We start from the raw sequence: 20,239 nt of genomic DNA on the forward strand, positions 1-20,239 counted from the left end.
TTCTAGAAATGCCCCGTCCTTCTTCCTGTCTGCTAGAAAACTCGCGCACGCGCAGTACCGCCTGCGCGATCATCAACCTCCTCAGGGCAACAGCGCTCAGGTTACATCACTGGGCTCAGCGCATACCCAGTGAGACTTTTGAGGCTGTTGCCCTCAGGAGCTTGATGATCGCGCAGGCGGTACTGTGCCTGCGCGAGTTTTCTGTCCGCCAACAGGAAGAAGGACGGCTGCACACTCTCCCCGGTCAACCAAGTCCGCTGCCTTGGAGTGACCTTGGATTCTGCCCTCTCCTTCAGACCGCACATCCAAGCCCTTTCCACCACCTGCCGCCTCCAACTCAAAAACATCTCCCGCATCCGCGCTTTCCTTAACTTTGAATCTGCGAAAATGCTTGTACATGCGCTCATCATCTCCCGCCTGGACTACTGCAACATCCTCCTCTGTGGCCTTCCATCTAGCACTCTCGCACCCCTCCAATCTATCCTGAACTCTGCTGCCCGACTAATCCACCTCTCACCCTATTACTCCTCTGCCAATCCCTTCACTGGCTCCCCATTGCCCAGCGAATCCACTTCAAAGTACTAACAAATACATACAAGGCCGTCCATAACCTGTCCCCTCCCTACATCTCTGAGCTACTTTCCTGATACACCCCCACACCCAATCTCCGATCCTCACACGACCTCCTTCTCTCCTCTTATCACCTCTTCCCACAATAGCCTCCAGGATTTCTCCCGTGCATCCCCCATACTCTGGAACTCGCTACCCCAACATATCAGACTCTCACCTACAGTGGAATCCTTCAAAAGAAACCTGAAAACCCACCTCTTCAGACAAGCCTACAACCCGTGACCCTGCTGCCTCTATACCGCCATGACCAACTTCACCCGCACCTACTGTGTCCTTCTGCCATACCATGTAGATTGTAAGCCGTCACGGGCAGGGCCCTCTCTCCTTCTGTACCAGTCTGTAACTCGTCTTGTTCATGCTTAGTGCAATTGTCTGTATTATGTATGTGCACCGCTTATCACATGTACAGCGCTATGGAATGAATGGCGCTTTAATAATAAATAATACGTTTGCCTTGTATTTGTCTGGATTTTTAAACCGAATGAAATAAAAGTTTGCTTGTTTTTTGGAGCCGAACATCATTTCGTTTTCTTGCTATGGTTACTTACACATAATCTGCAACAGCTCCATATCTTCTTACTGGCATGTTGACGCAAATTTATGTCACATGTCGTTAAGGGGTTAAAGAGATGCTCAATCCATGTGCATAACGAAATAAAAATTAAGATGACAAGTGCATAACAAGGGTAAAAAAAAAAAAATTACAGAATATAAGCATATGATGCTGTGAACGAGGTGACTTGATCCATTCAATCTTCAAGAAAGCAAATGTAAGAAGCCAACTGAAACCTGTTTAAAATAAAGGGAAAAAAGTGAATATATAAACCAGAAAGAAAGCCTGAAAAATTTACTAGGCAAATATAAAAAGTACCTTTCATACAATATCCATTCTTTAGCGTTTTCCCTAAGGCTCGATGTTCTCAGGAAACATCACCACCAGGTATCTTTCTGGTAACGCGCGTCAACCCCTATTGTTGTCTGCCTCCGAAATGACCAGACCCTGCACCTGCAAAAAAATTAGCCTCAAAAATGAATGTCTTGCTCTTATCCATGTCACATTTCTATCAAAATGTTCATTTAAATACCGTATTTTTCGCCCTATAAGACGCACCGGCCCATAAGACGCACCTAGGTTTTTGGGGAGGAAAATAAGAAAAAAATTAATTTTTAGCTTTTGGTGGGTTTGGAACTAATGGTGGTCTGTGGGTGGCACTATTACTGGGGATCTGTGAAGGACACCGTTATGGGCGGGATCTGTGGATTACGGACACTGTTATGGGGGGGGGGATCTGTGGATGACGGACACTGTTATGGGGGGGGGATCTGTGGATGACGGACACTGTTATGGGGGGGGATCTGTGCATGACGGACACTGTTATGGGGGGGGGATCTGTGCATGACGGACACTGTTATGGGGGGGGGATCTGTGCATGACGGACACTGTTATGGGGGGGGGATCTGTGGATGACTGACACACTGTTACAGGGGGGGGGGGATCTGTGGATGGCACTGTTATAGGGGGGGGGGGATCTGTGGATGGCACTGTTATAGGGGGGGGGGGGATCTGTGGATGGCACTGTTATAGGGGGGGGGGGATCTGTGGATGGCACTGTTATAGGGGGGGGGGATCTGTGGATGGCACTGTTATAGGGGGGGGGGATCTGTGGATGGCACTGTTATAGGGGGGGGGGGATCTGTGGATGGCACTGTTATAGGGGGGGGGGGGATCTGTGGATGGCACTGTTATAGGGGGGGGGGATCTGTGGATGGCACTGTTATAGGGGGGGGGATCTGTGGATGGCACTGTTATAGGGGGGGGATCTGTGGATGGCACTGTTATAGGGGGGGGATCTGTGGATGGCACTGTTATAGGGGGGGGGGATCTGTGGATGGCACTGTTATAGGGGGGGATCTGTGGATGGCACTGTTATAGGGGGGGGGATCTGTGGATGGCACTGTTATAGGGGAGGGGATCTGTGGATGGCACTGTTATAGGGGGGGGATCTGTGGATGGCACTGTTATAGGGGGGGGATCTGTGGATGGCACTGTTATAGGGGGGGGATCTGTGGATGGCACTGTTATAGGGGGGGGGATCTGTGGATGGCACTGTTATAGGGGGGGGATCTGTGGATGGCACTGTTATAGGGGGGGGGATCTGTGGATGGCACTGTTATAGGGGGGGGATCTGTGGATGGCACTGTTATAGGGGGGGGATCTGTGGATGCACTGTTATAGGGGGGGGATCTGTGGATGGCACTGTTATAGGGGGGGGATCTGTGGATGGCACTGTTATAGGGGGGGGATCTGTGGATGGCACTGTTATAGGGGGGGGGATCTGTGGATGGCACTGTTACAGGGGGGGGGGGATCTGTGGATGGCACTGTTACAGGGGGGGGGGGATCTGTGGATGGCACTGTTACAGGGTGGGGGATCTGTGGATGGCACTGTTACAGGGTGGGGGATCTGTGGATGGCACTGTTACAGGGTGGGGGATCTGTGGATGGCACTGTTACAGGGTGGGGGATCTGTGGATGGCACTGTTACAGGGTGGGGGATCTGTGGATGGCACTGTTATATATGTGCCATCCACAGCCCCCCCAGCCCAAAACAGTGGCATCCACAGACACCCCCCCCCCCCTAACTGTGCCATCTACAGATCAGCTCACCCACCCGCCGCCGCCCCCGCCGCTAATATTACATGTCTTATTCGATTAAAATGTATTAGATATGCCCCCTCACTCCTATATTGCTAATAGTACCTTACATCCTATTCCTAGCTTCTGTAATGCAGGCCGGGCGGCCGGCGCGTCACTCGCTGACGTCACTTGCCTGCGCCGCCTGCTTCATTCATAAAGTAGGCGGCGCAGGCACGTGACATCAGGGAGTCACGCTGCCGCCCGCCCGTCCTGCATTACAGAAGCTAGGAATAGGATGTAAGGTACAATTAGCAATATAGGAGTGAGGGGGCATATCTAATACATTTTAATCGAATAAGACATTTAATATTAGTATATCGGAGCGGCGGGGAGGAGCTATAGTACATTGATTGCACCGCCCCGCCGCTATTCCCGGCCCCCAGCTCCTCCTCCAGTCCCTCCCCCAGCCCCAGCGTACGCTACATCGCATCCAGCGATGTCAAATTGTCCGCATTCGCCCCATAAGACGCAGGGGCATTTCCCCCCCGATTTTTTGGGGGGGAAAAGTGCGTCTTATGGGGCGAAAAATACGGTAGTTCAAGTGGCTATCAGTTTATTAAACATTTCCATATTGGAAAAAAAATAAAAAATAAAAATCACACTTCCACAAAATACATGCTTTTAACAGCTTGCCGCACACCTAACGCCGAAAAGGCGTCATTGCTGCGGCACTCTCAGGCTACACTAACGCCGATTGGAGTCATCTCGCGTGAGCCGAGATTTCCTGTGAACGCGCGCTCACAGGATCGCGTAGTTCACAAGTTCACCTGCAGCCTGCCGGCCGGGATCATTGGCTGGCAGGCTGTGGATTTTTGAATCGACCAATGAAATGGTTATGTCAGACGCTATTTTGAAAGTAGCACCAAATCACCACACTACACATTAGATATTACCCTGTCATTTATTAACCCCATATTTAGCACCTGATCACCCATATTAGACTCCCTGATCGCCCCCTTATCCACCCCCCCTGTAAGGGTCCCTCATCTCTGCCAGGTAGTTAGCTACTTGCTAGGTAGTTTAGCGCCCTGCCCACCGCACCACATTCACTGATTAGTCGCTGATTAGCGTCATCGCTGTCGCTAATCAGCACTAGTACTATATAGTATCTGTAAGTGATCAATACTGATTGCAATCAGATCTATATAAGTACATTAGGGTCACCTTAGGTTCTACAAAAAAAAAACGCAGTGTTCGCCCGATCAGGCCTGATCTTGTGCGCACACTTGCGTTGAGTCCGCCCCACCGCAGTGACAGAATTTTTTTTTTTCTGATCACTGCAAAAACACCGTAAAATCGCTGCGCAGCTATAAAAGATCAGTTTTGAGCTTTTTGGGTCTTTATTAGCGATCGCAGCTTTACTTCGCAAGCACTCCTTTTTACTAGGTAGGTTTGCTCTTTTTCCCGGGTAGTCTCAGAGGAATACCCCCTAAATTTAGTGAACCCAAAATGTCAAACAAGGGGTATTCCGCTGAAGAGGCCTACAGGATTCTGGCCGTGATGGATGAAAGCGATGGGGACGCCTCATCCGCTGAATCCAGTGGTTAAGAATATGAACCTGTAGACAGCAGTGGCACTCTAACCGCTAGCGAAGATGACGAGGTAGAGGTCCCTGCTACGGTCAGGCGTACCCGATCCCATGTCAGAGTTCTGCATACCCCGCATGATGATCCTCATTTGCAGCAGAGTGGTGCTAGCGCTGATCTTGTTTATGGTGCGGCATACACCAGCAGCGCAGCACACCCTGGACCTTCTACCAGCACTGCTGTATTCCCTGGTGAAGTGGCGAGCACCAGAAGGGCAGTTCCAGCTGGTACGGTGGCACGTGCAATAACTCCCCCGTCGCAGCCACCGCGTTCACAGGCCCGTAGAACCCTTAGTCTCCCAGAGGTGCTGGCAAATCCTAATTGGCAATCCCCTGCTTCCGCCGCACCCGTATTGCCCCCTTTCAACACCCAGTCCCGAGTTCGCGTGGAGACTGCTCATTTAGGATCGGCCCTTCAGTTTTTTGAGCTTTTCTTCACCGCGGATCTCTATGACCTAGTTGTGGCAGAAACCAACCGCTACGCCACACAGTTTATTACCGCCAATCCGGAAAGCTTCTATGCCCAGCCTTTCCGGTGGAAACCAGTCACAGTTTCCGAGTTTAAAATTTTGTTGGGCCTTCTCCTCAGCATGGGTCTAACAATTTTTTTTTTATTGCGGTCATATTGGTCTAAAGACCCAATACATTACATGCCCATGTTCTCTGCTGCAATGTCTAGGGCGCATTTTGAGGCCATCATGTGCTTTATGCATTTCGCTGACAATAGCACCTGTCATCCAAGAGGCCACCCTGCTTATGACCGGCTCCATAAAATTCGGCCCCTCATAGACCATTTGTCATCCAGATTTGCAGATGCGTATACCCCTAATCAAAACATCTTCATAGACGAGTCCCTAGTACATTTTACCGGGCGCCTTGGCATAAAACAGTACATCCCCAGCAAGCGCGCCCGGTATGGGGTCAAACTGTATAAGCTCTGTGAAAGGGCCACAAGCTATACATATCGTTTTAGGGTCTATGAGGGAAAAGACTCAAAACTGGAGCCGGTCGGATGTCCTGACTACCTGGGGAGCAGTGGCAAGATTGTCTGGGACTTGGTGTCACCCTTACTCCACAAGGGGCACCACTTATACATGGACAATTTTTACTCAAGCGTGGCCCTCTTTCGGCACTTACATCTAGTCGGAATTCAATGCTGTGGCACCGCGCGACCTAGTCGTCGGGGCTTTCCCCAACGGCTCGTTAGTACCCGACTTGCACGGGGGGAGAGGGCTGCCTTGTGTGACCAAGAACTGCTCGCGGTGAAGTGGAGGGACGTTTACCTTCTGTCCACCATTCACGCAGACACGACTGTACAAATTGAAAGGGCAACTGGAGTAATTGTAAAACTCCTCTCTGTCCACGACTATAACCTTCACATGGGAGGGGTGGACTTCAATGACCAGATGTTGGCTCCCTATTTAGTTTCCCCGACGCACCAGACGGTGGTATAAGAAGGTGTCTGTATATTTGATCCAATTGGCTCTGTATAATAGTTTTGTTCTCTACAGTAAGGCTGGGAGAACAGGATCCTTCCTAAAATTCCAGGAAGAGATCATTTCGGAAAATCCTGTATCCAGGAGGATCCGTGCCCCAAGGCCCTGATGTAGTGAGCCGGCTACATGGCAGACACTTCCCATCTGTCTATCCTGGTACCCCAACTCAACATTCCCCAAGAAAAAGATGTTGTGTCTGTAGCAGGGGTGGAATAAGGCGAGACACCACCTTTTTTTGGCCTGACTGTCCTGACCAGCCTGCCCTATGCATAGGGGAGTGTTTCTGCAAGTTCCACACTCAGGTACACTATTAGTGTAGGGATTGCATCACACAGGACAGGTACACTGGGCTATTAGGGCCCTTTCACACAGAGCTGCCACAAACCTCTCCTTTCACCTGGGACAAAGTGCATAATGTACTTCGCCACATCTCTGGGCGATTTGCGCTTTGCACATTGTCCCATGGGGAAGGAGAGGTTTGTCTTATAAAGATGTAAAAAAAAAAAAAAAAACACCGGTAAGCAAAAAAAGTTATTGTTCAGTTTCAAAAGTTTATAAAAGTTAATGCTCTCTAAAGTTAATGTTAATAAATTTATTGCGTTGTGGCCTGTTTTTTTTTTTTACCTTCTAGGTGGACCAAGCGATCAAGCAGCTGCAGCACTGATGTGCATTCTGACAGAAGCATTGCGCTGCTGTCAGATTACACAAAAGTCGGTGTATGCGGCGCTGCAAGACGAGATTTCTACTCTGCAGTAACAGATACGTTTGCCAAGGCATACGAGCTGAGGGGGAGGCGGCGTTCCTATGCTTTGGCAAACACTTTGTATATATAAAAAAATTAATAAATCCCGGCAATGATTTATTCATCCACATCGATTGATGTGAATGGAGAAATCTGGTTTGCCAGGGCATACGAGCTAAGTGGGTATGGATGTTGGGCGGAGCTCCTATGTCCTGGCAGACGCCTTTCCCCTCTTTTTTTTGGCAGAGATTTTTTACATCCACATTGATCGATGCGAATGAAGAAATCTGTGCCGTACATTTTTTCTTTCAGCCCTGTATGCTTAATATAAGGAGAATAGCAGAAACTCCTAATGCTGGCCATACATGTAATGACTGCGGAGACCCTCAAATGCCAGGGCAGTACAAACACCCCACAAATGACCCCATTTTGGAAAGAAGACACCCCAAGGTATTCGCTGAGGAGCATATTGAGTCCATGAAAGATTGAAATTTTTGTCCCAAGTTAGCGGAAAGGGAGACTTTGTGAGAAGAAAAAAATAAATAAATAAATACATTTCCGCTAAGGCTACTTTCACACCTGCGTTCGATCGGATCCGTTCTGAACGGATCCGCTCATATTAATGCAGACGGTGGCTCCGTTCAGAACGGATCCGTCTGCATTATAACTTAGAAAAATTTTCTAAGTGTGAAAGTAGCCTGAGCGGTTCAGACTTTACATTGAAAGTCAATGGGGGACGGATCCGCTTGAAGATTGAGCCATATGGTGTCATCTTCAAGCGGATCAGTCCCCATTGACTTACATTGTAAGTCTGGACGGATCCGCACGCCTCCGCACGGCCAGGAGGACACCCGAACTCCGCTCACTGAGCGGAGCGGAGGCTGAGCGCTGGCAGACGGATGCATTCTTAGTGGATCCGCCTCCACTAAGAATGCATTAGGGCCAGACGGCTGCGTTCAGGGCCACTTGTGAGCCCCTTCAAACGGAGCTCACGAGCGGACACCTGAACGCAGGTGTGAAAGTAGCCTAAGGCCCCTTTCACACGAGCGAGTATTCCGCGCGGGTGCAATGCGCGAGTTGAACGCATTGCACCCGCACTGAATCAGGACCCATTCATTTCTATGGGGCTGTGCACGAGCGGTGATTTTCACGCATCACTTGTGCAAAAATCGCAGCAAGCTCTATTTTGTGAATTTTTCACGCAACGCAGGCCCCATAGAAGTGAATGGTACTGTGTGAAAATCACAAGCAAGTGCGGTGCGATTTTGAAGCTAGGTTGAATGATCGGGATGGAGACCCGATCATTATTATTTTCCATTAAATACATTTTACTCACCTTAACCCACTTGATTGCGCAGCCCAGCTTCTCTATTGTCTTCAGGACCTACCTGGGTAAAGGACCTGTGATGACGTCACTGCACTCATCACATGGTCCGTCACATGACCCATCGCCGTGGTAAAAGATAATGTGATGGACCACGTGATGAGCGCAGTGACGTCACCACAGGTCCTTTACCCGGGTCCCGAAGAAATAAGACTGAAGAAATGCCGGCTGCGCGAACAAGTGTATTAAGGAGAGTTAAATTATTATTATTTTTTTAACCCCTCCAGCCCTATTGTATGAAGCATTCTGAAATATGAATGTATTATTTTCCCTTATAACCATGTTATAAGGGAAAATAATACAATCTACAGAACACCTAACCCAAACTTCTGTGAAGAAGTTTGGGTACCAAACATGCCGATTTTTCTCACGCGCGTGCAAAACGCATTACAATGTTTTGAACTCACACTGAAAAATCGCGCATTTTCCCGCAACGCACCCGCATATTATCCGGGCAAAAAAACATGACGCCCGTGTGAAAGAGGCCTAAATGTTATTTGAAAGTTGCAATTCCTTATTTGGTTTCCTTAGCACACACCCACACCATATAACTATCACATTCTATTAGAATAACTTTATATGACTACACAACATATCATACCTTGCTTGCCAAAGTTCTTGGTGTGCTTAAAACAAACAAAGTTTGACTTTGTATTTTCTTCGTAGTCATTTACGGCAGCCATCAGCTCATCATATATGTGTTGTAGTGCTTGAGTAATTTTTTAAGACCCAAACCTTCACTGGCCTAAAAGACCAAATAGGAAATAAATAAATAAATCATAAAAAGTGATATTAGACACAAAGGCCTGTATTTTTAATTAGCCATCTATCGTTTAACCTATAGCAACATAACGTTTTTGTTGTTACATAAACGTTTTAAAGGGAACCTGTCACCTCCAAAAACCAACCCAAGCCGCCAGCAGTACCTGAGAGTAGCCAGCAGTGAGTTTCTAATGATTATTTTCGTTCAGCAGTCAGATGCGGTAAAAGCTCTGAAAACGTTCCTTTATCCCCTGCCCACGCTATTTTCTAGTCCAGGTAAGCGCGCGCCTCCTTCCTGCCTCTTCGCTGTGACTGACAGCCGGCAGTTTGGCAAAGCAAGCCAATCTCTCTGCATAAGCGCTGTCAGTCACAGCGAAGAGGCAGGAAGGAGGCGCGCGCTTACCTGGACTAGAAAATAGCGCGGGCAGGGGATAAAGGAACGTTTTCAGAGCTTTTACCGCATCTGACTGCTGAACGAAAATAATCATTAGAAACTCACTGCTGGCTACTCTCAGGTACTGCTGGCGGCTTGGGTTGGTTTTTGGAGGTGACAGGTTCCCTTTAAAGATTCAACGCTAAACATTTGTATACCTTTTTGACAGTACTTTGGCATATACCTGAAACATAAGCAAATTTTTGGTAAACCGACACTTTATATACATGGAAGCCTCATACTATAAGTGGAAATCCCTTGCAGCGGGTAGTGGGGACTCCAGTCTTGCATGAGAGCCGCTCCTATTCTTACAGTCTGGACCGGCAGGAGTGCCGATCCGGGCTCTTTAACCCCTTACATGATGTGGGCAATGGCACCCATTGCATGTAAGCGGACTGCCACTGTCTCCTATCGGCAACACTAAAATACGATGGCGGGGTGCCGATGTGTGTAAAGGCTGGCTAGAGGTCTAGTATAGGCCCCACACCTGCCTTGAGTGTTGTACAGCAGGCCGTGCCTCTCTGGTGCAGCCTGCTGGTCAATGTCAGTAAAGCACAGACAGTAACATGCAATGATCGATAGGGGTGAATATTGTTTGTTATAATCCCCCTGGGGGACTATTAAATTGGTAATTACAATGTTTTATACAAAATATTTATTATAGAACCAATTCTAACCTTTTCTCTGTCTACAATTCCATGATCAATTATAGATGCTATTTCGCCTTCTGTTTTATGTGACTCTGTGTCCAGGACTAAATGCATAATAAAACAAGGTAGATAGAAATAATCAGACACACATTGAATTACCATAGTCATTTTTACAGTTTTATATATAAAAGGGATTTTTGTGGACTTGCAAACTGATGAACCATGCTTACAACCGGCCACAATTATAACGTAGGTGAGCCCAACCCCAATAAACACTGGATTCCCTTCATTGTTAAACACCGGCATTTTCCTATTCGTAGTAGTGGCTGCGGCTGGTATTGTATCTTAGGCTACTTTCACACTTTTTAATTTCAGCACTGAGATCCGCCAGAAGATCTCAATACCAGAATAAAACGGATCCGTTTTGATTTGCACATCAGGATGCATCTGTTTCGTTAGGATGCGGTTGTGTAAAAATCAAAAACGGATCAGGCACTAAATACATTGAATGTCAATGGGTGACGGATCCGTTTTTTTAGTCTCCTAGAAAATAGATCCATCACCATTGACTTCTATGGGTTTCAGTGCCGACCCAGTTTTAATGACCAGACACAAAACGGCAGCTTGCTGTCTAGTCACAAAACTAAAAGCTGCAGGAACGGAAGACGTCCTGAACGGATCTCTTTTCATTCAAAATGCATGGGGACAAAATGGAACCGTTTTTTTACGCTATTGAGATCCTCTGCCGGATCTCAATACCGGAAAACCAGAACGCAAGTGTGAAAGTCGCCTTAGACCCATTGCCTTACATTGGACTGAACTCCAGTGTTAGGCACAGCCTAAAAATTATGAAAATATTTTTCGGAAACAATGAAGCAAGAAAGAAATAATAAGACAACTGAGCGGCCGTCAACTTAACATCAGGATTCAGCCGTTTTAGGAATTTCCATTTTTGGTTTGAAAAATACAAGAGTGTGTGTCATATAGCAACAACTAGGGATCGATCGATATTGATTTTTTAGGGCAGATACCGATAATTTGTGAACTTTCAGGCCGTTAGCCGATAATTTATACCGATATTCTGTGAATTTTCATTTTTGAAAAAATAAATAAAAAATTCCCACAAATCTGCTGAAAATTCATGTTTATTGTTAGGCTACTTTCACACTAGCGTTCGATCGGATCCGATCATATTAATGCAGACGGAAGCTCCGTTCAGTACGGATCCGTCTGCATTAATAACTTAGAAAAAATTCTAAGTGTGAAAGCAGCCTGAGCGGATCCGTTCAGACTTTCAATGTAAAGTCAATGGGGGACGGATCCGCTTGAAGATTGAGCCATATGGTGACATCTTCAAGCGGATCCGTTCCCATTGACTTACATTGTAAGTCTGAACGGATCCGCTCGCCTCCGCACGGCCAGGCGGACACCCGAATGCTGCAAGCAGCGTTCAGCTGTCCGCCTGTCCGTGCGGAGGCGAGGAGCGGAGCGGAGGCTGAACGCCGCCAGACTGATGCAGTCTGAGCGGATCCGCTCCATTCAGACTGCATCAGGGCTGGACGGAGGCGTTTGGGTCCGCTCGTGAGCTCCTTCAAACGGAGCTCACGAACGGACCCATGAACGCTAGTGTGAAAGTAGCCTTAATGTGTATTTTTTTTTTTTTAATCTTTCTTTTTCATTTATATTTAATATTTTGGTGTTTTATTTTTGTAACTTTTTTTTTTTTTTTTACTAACTTTTAGCCCCCTTAGGGACTAGAACCCTTGTCCTATTCACACTGATAGAGATCTATCAGGGTGAATAGGAGCTCACACTGTCCCTGCTGCTGTGTGCTTTGTGCACACAGCAGCATGGAGCTTATCATGGCAGCCAGGGCTTCAATAGCGTCCTGGCTGCCATGGTAACCGATCAGAGCCCCAGGATTACACTGCTGGGGCTCCGATCGGAGGAGCAGGGGAGAGGGGATCATGTGGAGGGGCGCACTGTGCCACCAATGCTTAATACTGGGGAGGAGGGGGGCGCACTGCGCCACCAATGCTTAATACTGGGGAGGAGGGTGGGGGGCGCACTGTGCCACCAATGTCTAATACTGGGGTTAGGGGGCGCACTTCACCACCAATAAAGCTTAATCTCTAATTTATTCATATACAGGAGGCGGGAGCTGGCTGCAGAATGACATAGCCGGCTCCCGACCTCTATGAGCGGTAGCTGCGATCCGCGGCACCTGAGGGGTTAACTACCGCAGATCGCAGCTACCGCTCATAGAGGTCGGGAGCCGGCTATGCGATTCTGCAGCTCCCGCCTCCTGTATATGAATAAATGAGAGATTAAGCTTCATTGGTGGCGCAGTGGCCATAGCTCCTCCCCTCCTCTTGTCCCCTGTCCTTTCATTGGTGGCAGCGGCAGCACAGGGGGAGGAGACACTGCTTCCTTCTCCCCTGTGCTGCTAAGGGGAACACGGAGAGCGCTGACAGCAGCGCGATCTGTGCTCCCCATACACTATCGGCAAAATAAATGCCGATACCGTTCAAAATCCTGAATATCGGCCGGTCCCTAGCAACAACCCCACAGAACCTTAACCAGCTATAGACCCAGCTATCCCCCCCCCCGCAGAACCTTACCCAGCTATCCCCCCCCCCCCCGCAGAACCTTACCCAGCTATCCCCCCCCCGCAGAACCTTACCCAGCTATCCCCCCCCCCGCAGAACCTTACCCAGCTATCCCCCCCCCGCAGAACCTTACCCCAGCTATCCCCCCCCCCGCAGAACCTTACCCAGCTATCCCCCCCCCGCAGAACCTTACCCAGCTATCCCCCCCCCGCAGACCTTACCCAGCTATCCCCCCCCCGCAGAACCTTACCAGCTATCCCCCCCCCCGCAGAACCTTACCCAGCTATCCCCCCCCCGCAGAACCTTACCCAGCTATCCCCCCCCAGCAGAACCTTACCCAGCTATCCCCCCCCCAGCAGAACCTTACCCAGCTATCCCCCCCCCAGCAGAACCTTACCCAGCTATCCCCCCCCCAGCAGAACCTTACCAGCTATCCCCCCCCAGCAGAACCTTACCCAGCTATCCCCCCCCAGCAGAACCTTACCCAGCTATCCCCCCCAGCAGAACCTTACCCAGCTATCCCCCCCCAGCAGAACCTTACCCAGCTATCCCCCCCCGCAGAACCTTACCAGCTATCCCCCCCCGCAGAACCTTACCCAGCTATCCCCCCCCCGCAGAACCTTACCCAGCTATCCCCCCCGCAGAACCTTACCCAGCTATCCCCCCCGCAGAACCTTACCCAGCTATCCCCCCCGCAGAACCTTACCCAGCTATCCCCCCCCCCCCGCAGAACCTTACCCAGCTATCCCCCCCCCGCAGAACCTTACCCAGCTATCCCCCCCCCGCAGAACCTTACCCAGCTATCCCCCCCCCGCAGAACCTTACCCAGCTATCCCCCCCCCGCAGAACCTTACCCAGCTATCCCCCCCCCGCAGAACCTTACCCAGCTATCCCCCCCCGCAGAACCTTACCCAGCTATCCCCCCCCCGCAGAACCTTACCCAGCTATCCCCCCCCCCTTGCAGAGCATTACCCAGCAACCCCCCCCCCTTGCAGAGCATTCCAGCAACCCCCCCGTTGCAGAGCATTCCAGCAACCCCCCCTGTTGCAGAGCATTCCAGCAACCCCCCCTCTTACAGAGCATTCCAGCAACCCCCCCTGTTGCAGAGCATTCCAGCAACCCCCCCTCTTGCAGAGCATTACAGCAACCCCCCCCCCCCCTTGCAGAGCATTACAGCAACCCCCCCCCCCTTGCAGAGCATTACAGCAACCCCCCCCCCCTTGCAGAGCATTACAGCAACCCCCCCCCCTTGCAGAGCATTACAGCAAACCCCCCTCTTGCAGAGCATTACAGCAACCCCCCCTCTTGCAGAGCATTACAGCAACCCGCTCCTAAGCCTCTGGGGGAAATCAACTGTGCTTCTTGCAGACTCCAGACTAACTCTATAGGCTCCCTGCAGAGTATTACTTAGCCATACACCCACCAAACAAAAACCTCACCTGCTTTTGCCCTTGTCCTCACCAGATCAAACCAGTCAAAAGCCCGGGAAAGCAACTGTGCTTCTTGCAGACTCCAGACTGGCTCCGCCTACTCGAGTCTAGTCACATGGGCATGACATCATCAGAGGTCCTTTAGCTGCCTAGGAAATAGCATCTACCGGTGGTGGTGATAAGTGAGGTTCAGGTAAGTGTCCTGTGTGCTGGGCTGCGGGGCGTCCTCTCCGTGTTCTGTGCGGTCTCCTGTGGGGTCAGGATTAGGGACAGGTTTACAGTCAGGGAGGTTTTGTGGAGAACATTAGTTTCTAGAACAACTTGGGGGCGGGGCTCCATCCTCTCAGAAGCCCATACATTCTAGGTGGGTACATGTAGTGTCCAGCAGGGCAGGTAGGTGTGTAGTCACCGCCATTGTCTGTCAGGATTACTGGGGCAGAGGGGGCATTAACCCCTTCACCGCCAGCTCTCTCGGCCAGGCACAGTCAGCCTCCGCCAGCACTCAGCCCACTAGGCACTAGGCTGCCCAGGGACTGACTGAGCTACAGGAGCAGCACCGGGGTCTATCTGAGTGTAATCTGTATGTACAGCGCAGGTATATACATAGTCATCCTCCTGTGTATTATAGTATATACTATGCTGGTATAACCTGGGTATATCTGAGTGTAATCTATATGCACAGCGCAGGTATATACATAGTCATCCTCCTGTGTATTATAGTATAGACTATGCTGGTATAACCTGGGTCTATCTGAGTGTAATCTATATGTACAGCGCAGGTATATACATAGTCATCCTCCTGTGTATTATAGTATAGACTGTGCTGGTATAACCTGGGTCTATCTGAGTGTAATCTATATGTACAGCGCAGGTATATACATAGTCATCTTCCTGTGTATTATAGTATAGACTGTGCTGGTATAACCTGGGTCTATCTGAGTGTAATCTATATGTACAGCGCAGGTATATACATAGTCATCTCCCTGTGTATTATAGTATAGACTATGCTGGTATAACCTGGGTCTATCTGAGTGTAATCTATATGTACAGCGCAGGTATATAACCTGGGTCTATCTGAGTGTAATCTATATGTACAGCGCAGGTATATACATAGTCATCCTCCTGTGTATTATAGTATATACTGTGCTGGTATAACCTGGGTCTATCTGAGTGTAATCTATATGTACAGCGCAGGTATATACATAGTCATCCTCCTGTGTATTATAGTATATACTATGCTGGTATAACCTGGGTATATCTGAGTGTAATCTATATGTACAGCGCAGGTATATACATAGTCATCCTCCTGTGTATTATAGTATATACTATGCTGGTATAACCTGGGTCTATCTGAGTGTAATCTATATGTACAGCGCAGGTATATACATAGTCATCCTCCTGTGTATTATAGTATAGACTATGCTGGTATAACCTGGGTCTATCTGAGTGTAATCTATATGTACAGCGCAGGTATATACATAGTCATCTTCCTGTGTATTATAGTATATACTGTGCTGGTATAACCTGGGTCTATCTGAGTGTAATCTATATGTACAGCGCAGGTATATACATAGTCATCCTCCTGTGTATTATAGTATATACTATGCTGGTATAACCTGGGTCTATCTGAGTGTAATCTATATGTACAGCGCAGGTATATACATAGTCATCCTCCTGTGTATTATAGTGTAGACTATGCTGGTATAACCTGGGTCTATCTGAGTGTAATCTATATGTACAGCGCAGGTATATACATAGTCATCCTCCTGTGTATTATAGTGTAGACTATGCTGGTATAACCTGGGTATCCCCGGTATATAATTATATATGTACAGCTGGTTGTACATCTGTATATACATGAAGGACATAATCAAAGCTTTTGCAGAAACCCCAACTGTCCTGTATTTCGCTCGTGCTCCGGTTTTTCCGTGTGTAATCCACAGCTGATTCCATACGTTTTTTTTTCCATGTGGAGAAACTCAGCCTGAGTGTAATCCCAAACAAGCAGTGTATGAGATTAGACTCTTTTAGATTATTTTTCCAGTTCCCCAGAGGCAGTTATAGGTGTTGTCGGCCGTTTATATTGATAAGTGGTTGTCAGGATCGGTCATCAGTATCTGATCGGCGGGATCTGATACCCGGCAGCCCCGACTATCAGCTGTTGGAAGAGGAGATGATGCTCCAGTGTGAGCGCCGCTTCCTCGTCAGTACAGCGCACGTTGTCCTCTGTGGAGCGGTGGCATCGTGTAATTACTGCTACAAGTATGTATTGTAGTTTTCCCCGGCGCCTCCCCCAACGGCACGGACAGGAGGGAGCTCCCCACTCCCAGGACAGGAAACAACATGGAAGCTCGAGCTTTAAAATTGCCTCCTCCCCTCACCTAAATGAGTCTTGTTTCCTGTCCCAGGAAGTGTGGAAGCTCCTCCTGTGTTCCTGCAGGCTCGCTGATGACAAGAAGACGCCTGGTCTCTTCCCCACTAGTTGGGAGGGCCGTTGCAGGGCACAGGGGCTCCAGGGACGTGTGGCCTCCCCTCCCTGTGCCAAGGATGAGCCCCGGGCTCTGTTCGGAATGTTCCGTTGGGCAGGGGTATGGCTGAATAGGCAGAGACTCCCCGAGGGCTCTGGCGAGTGTTGTTCTGGTAGCGGGCGTTTTTTGCAGCGTAAAGTCATGGCGCGGTGGCGTCACGTGCGTACGGGACGTCTCAGACGTCACTCCGAGGCCGAGAGCTTTAACCCCTTAGTGACCGGGCTCGTTTTCACCTTAAGGACCAGGCCATTTTTTTGCAAATCTAACTAGTGTCACTTTATGTGGTGATAACTTTAAAACGCTTTGACTTATCCAGGCCATTCTGATAGTTTTTTCGTCACATATTGTACTTCATGAAACTGGTAAAATGGAGTAAAAAAAAATACTGAATTTGACCAAAATTTGGAAAAATTTGCAAATTTCCAAGTTTTAATTTCTGTACTTCTATAATACATAGTAATACCTACAAAAATAGTTATTACTTTACATTCCCCGTATGTCTACTTCATGTTTTGGTTATTTTTTGTCAACGCGTTTCAAGGGCATCCAGCCCTCTTCGTCAGGACAATAAAAGCATTTCATTCTCGAAAAAAGTATTTTATGAAAATCCGCCTCCTGTTTCCAGCGCCGCAAAAAAAGGGTTCAATACGACTACTTTTTATCCTCCTACTTATCCCTTCTGCCACCCCTGGTGCAGAGAATAAGGAACCCTTGGCAGCAGCACAGGACCCCGCATGCTGGACGGGAGAATACCAGCACAAGCCTTCTACAGTTGTTGTGGCTACACACAACAACTTACGGTAAGCGCTTCTTGTATAGAGTGAACTAAGACCGTAAATACAGCCACACACACGAGGCGCGGCCTCCTGTCTCTTTTTCTCTCCTTTCCTTTATACTTCATGTTTGGATCATTTTGGGAATGACATTTTATTTTTGGGGGAACAAGTTACAAGTAGGGTTGTTGCAGGTATCGAAATTTCGATACCCAAACGATACTTTTGTCCCGGTATTGATACGATACCGGGATTTCAGTTTTTTCGATACTGGGCTGCGCTTCTGCGCAGTCTAGTATCTCTGAACATGAGTGCGCTGCTATCGGCGTGCTCTCTCAGCAGCACGGGAAGAAGGAAGCTGTCCTCCCTCCCCCCTGTGCTGCTGCCGCTGCCACCAATGAAAAGAGAGGGGCGGAGGAGGGGCGGGCGCACTGCACCACCAATGAGAAGAGAGGGGCGGGCGCACTGCGCCACCAATGATAGGACTATTCCTACACAGAGCGGCGCCCAGCGATGTCCCTGCACTCACCATTGTTCCTGGGCGCCGCTCCGTTCGCCCGCAGTGCCCCATTACTGTCTCCTCTCCTGCTCCACATGCTGTTGATTACTATCGGAGCGATGGGAGGAGACAACAGCTTCACTAGTGGGCGTTCCTTCTCCCTGCGCTGCGATTGGACAGCGCTACAGCCAGGAAGAAGGAACGCCCACTAGTGAAGCTGATGTCTCCTCCCATCGCTCCGATAGTAATCAGCAGCATGTGGAGCAGGAGAGGAGACAGTAATGGGGCACAGCAGGCAAACGGAGCGGCTCTGTGTGGCCTGATACTTAGTCTGGACCCAGGAAAAGTAATCAGTCAGTCTTTAACACATAATACAGGAATCGCATTGCCGGCACCCTGCCCCTGACAGGGAGCTGCAATCAGCGGCAGTTAACCCCTCAGGTGCGGCACTGTGGCACCTGAGGGGTTAACTGCCACTGATCTGCCAGTACCCGCCTCCTGTATTAAGGGGTAATTATCATTGGTGGTGCAGTGTGCCCCCCCCCCTCAAACCCCCATCCCATTAAAATCATTGGTGGCACAGTGGGGCCAGTTGCCACAGGGTCCTCTCCCCTCCCCCTCATTGGTGGTGCAGTGGCAGCTTCTGATCGGAGCCCCAGCTGTGTAAGCCTGGGGCTCCGATCGGTTACCATTGCAGCCAGGACGCTACAGAAGCCCTGGCTGCCATGGTAACATCCCTGATGCTGTGTTCACAAAGCACAGGGCAGCAGGGACAGTGTGCAGTCCTATTCACCCTGATAGAGACCTATAAGGGTGAATAGGACAATGGATAAAAGATCCCAGGTTCTAGCCCCTAAGGGGGGAAATAGTTATTAAATAAAAAGTGTTAAAAAAAAAAAACCCCACCAAAATATGAAGTATAAATCACCCCCTTTTTCCCAATTTCACATATAAAATATATAAATAATAAACATATTACATATCGCCACATCAGAAAAGTCCAAACTATTAAAATATAAAAAAAAATCTATGTGGTGAACGCCGGAACAGAAAAAAATAAATAAAAACTGCGTGATTCGCCATTTTTTAAAATGCGGAATGCACGTGGCTTTTTTGGTTTCTTTTTTTTTGTGTGGTATCGAATGGTATCGAGTATCGCAATACTTTTTTATGGTATCGAAAACGAATCAAAAATTTGGTATCGCAACAACTCTAGTTACAAGGCTTAGAAGTTTAGAAGCAAATCTTGACATTTTCAAAACTTTTTAAGGACCAGTTCAGGTCTGAAGTCACTTTGTGAGGCTTACATAATAGAAACCACCCAAAAATGACCCCATTTTAGAAACTATACCCCTCAAGGTATTCAAAACTGATTTTACAAACTTTGTTAACCCTTTAGGTGTTCCACAAGAATTAATGGAAAGTAGAGATACAATTTCAAAATTTCACTTTTTGGGCAGATTTTACATTTTAATAATTTTTTTACAATTACAAAGCAAGGGTTAACAGCCAAACAAAACTCAATAGTTATGGCCCTGATTCTGTAGTTTACAGAAACACCCTATATGTGGTCGTAAACCGCTGTACGGGCACACGGCAGGGCGCAGAAGGAAAGGAATGCTGTACGGTTTTTGGAAAGCAGATTTTGCTGGACTGTGTTTTTGACACCATGTCCCATTTGAAGCCCCCCTGATGCACCCCTAGAGTAAAAACTCCCAAAAAGTTACCCCATTTTAGAAACTACGGGATAGGGTGGCAGTTTTGTTGGTACTAGTTTAGGGTACATATGATTTTTGGTTGCTCTATATTAGGGATCGACCGATATTGATTTTTTTTTTTTAGGGCCGATACCGATAATTTGTGAACTTTCAGGCCGATAGCCGATAATTTATACCGATATTCTGGGAATTTTCATTTTTGAAAAAATAAAATAAAAAATTCCTACACAGATCTGCTGAAAATGAATGTTTATTGTTAATGTGTATTTTTTATTTTTTTTGTAAATCTTTCTTTTTCATTTA

The 20,239-nt window shown here is 48.3% G+C and overlaps 1 protein-coding gene and 1 long non-coding RNA gene across 3 annotated transcripts in view; one reads left to right on the plus strand and one right to left on the minus strand.

The window, feature by feature from the left end:
• Positions 1 to 975: 975 nt before the first annotated feature.
• LOC122934345 lies at positions 976 to 14,524 on the minus strand. Of its 2 annotated transcripts, XR_006388654.1 has the most exons (5): positions 14,428 to 14,507; positions 10,407 to 10,483; positions 9,136 to 9,279; positions 1,502 to 1,636; positions 976 to 1,419 (listed from the first exon to the last, which is right to left on the minus strand). It is a non-coding gene; the product is annotated as an uncharacterized LOC122934345 (long non-coding RNA). The 2 variants fall into 2 exon arrangements; XR_006388655.1 differs by lacking the exon at positions 10,407 to 10,483 and having other exon boundaries at positions 14,428 to 14,524.
• Positions 14,521 to 20,239, plus strand: part of LOC122935524 (oocyte zinc finger protein XlCOF7.1-like) — a 34,623-nt gene continuing 28,904 nt past the window's right edge. The window contains exon 1 of the mRNA XM_044291293.1: positions 14,521 to 14,611. The gene's annotated coding sequence lies outside the window, so the exon portion shown is untranslated. The remainder of the gene's footprint in view (positions 14,612 to 20,239) is intronic.

The sequence above is a fragment of the Bufo gargarizans genome, chromosome 4 (genome assembly GCF_014858855.1).
Source record: "Bufo gargarizans isolate SCDJY-AF-19 chromosome 4, ASM1485885v1, whole genome shotgun sequence".
NCBI lineage: Eukaryota > Metazoa > Chordata > Amphibia > Anura > Bufonidae > Bufo > Bufo gargarizans.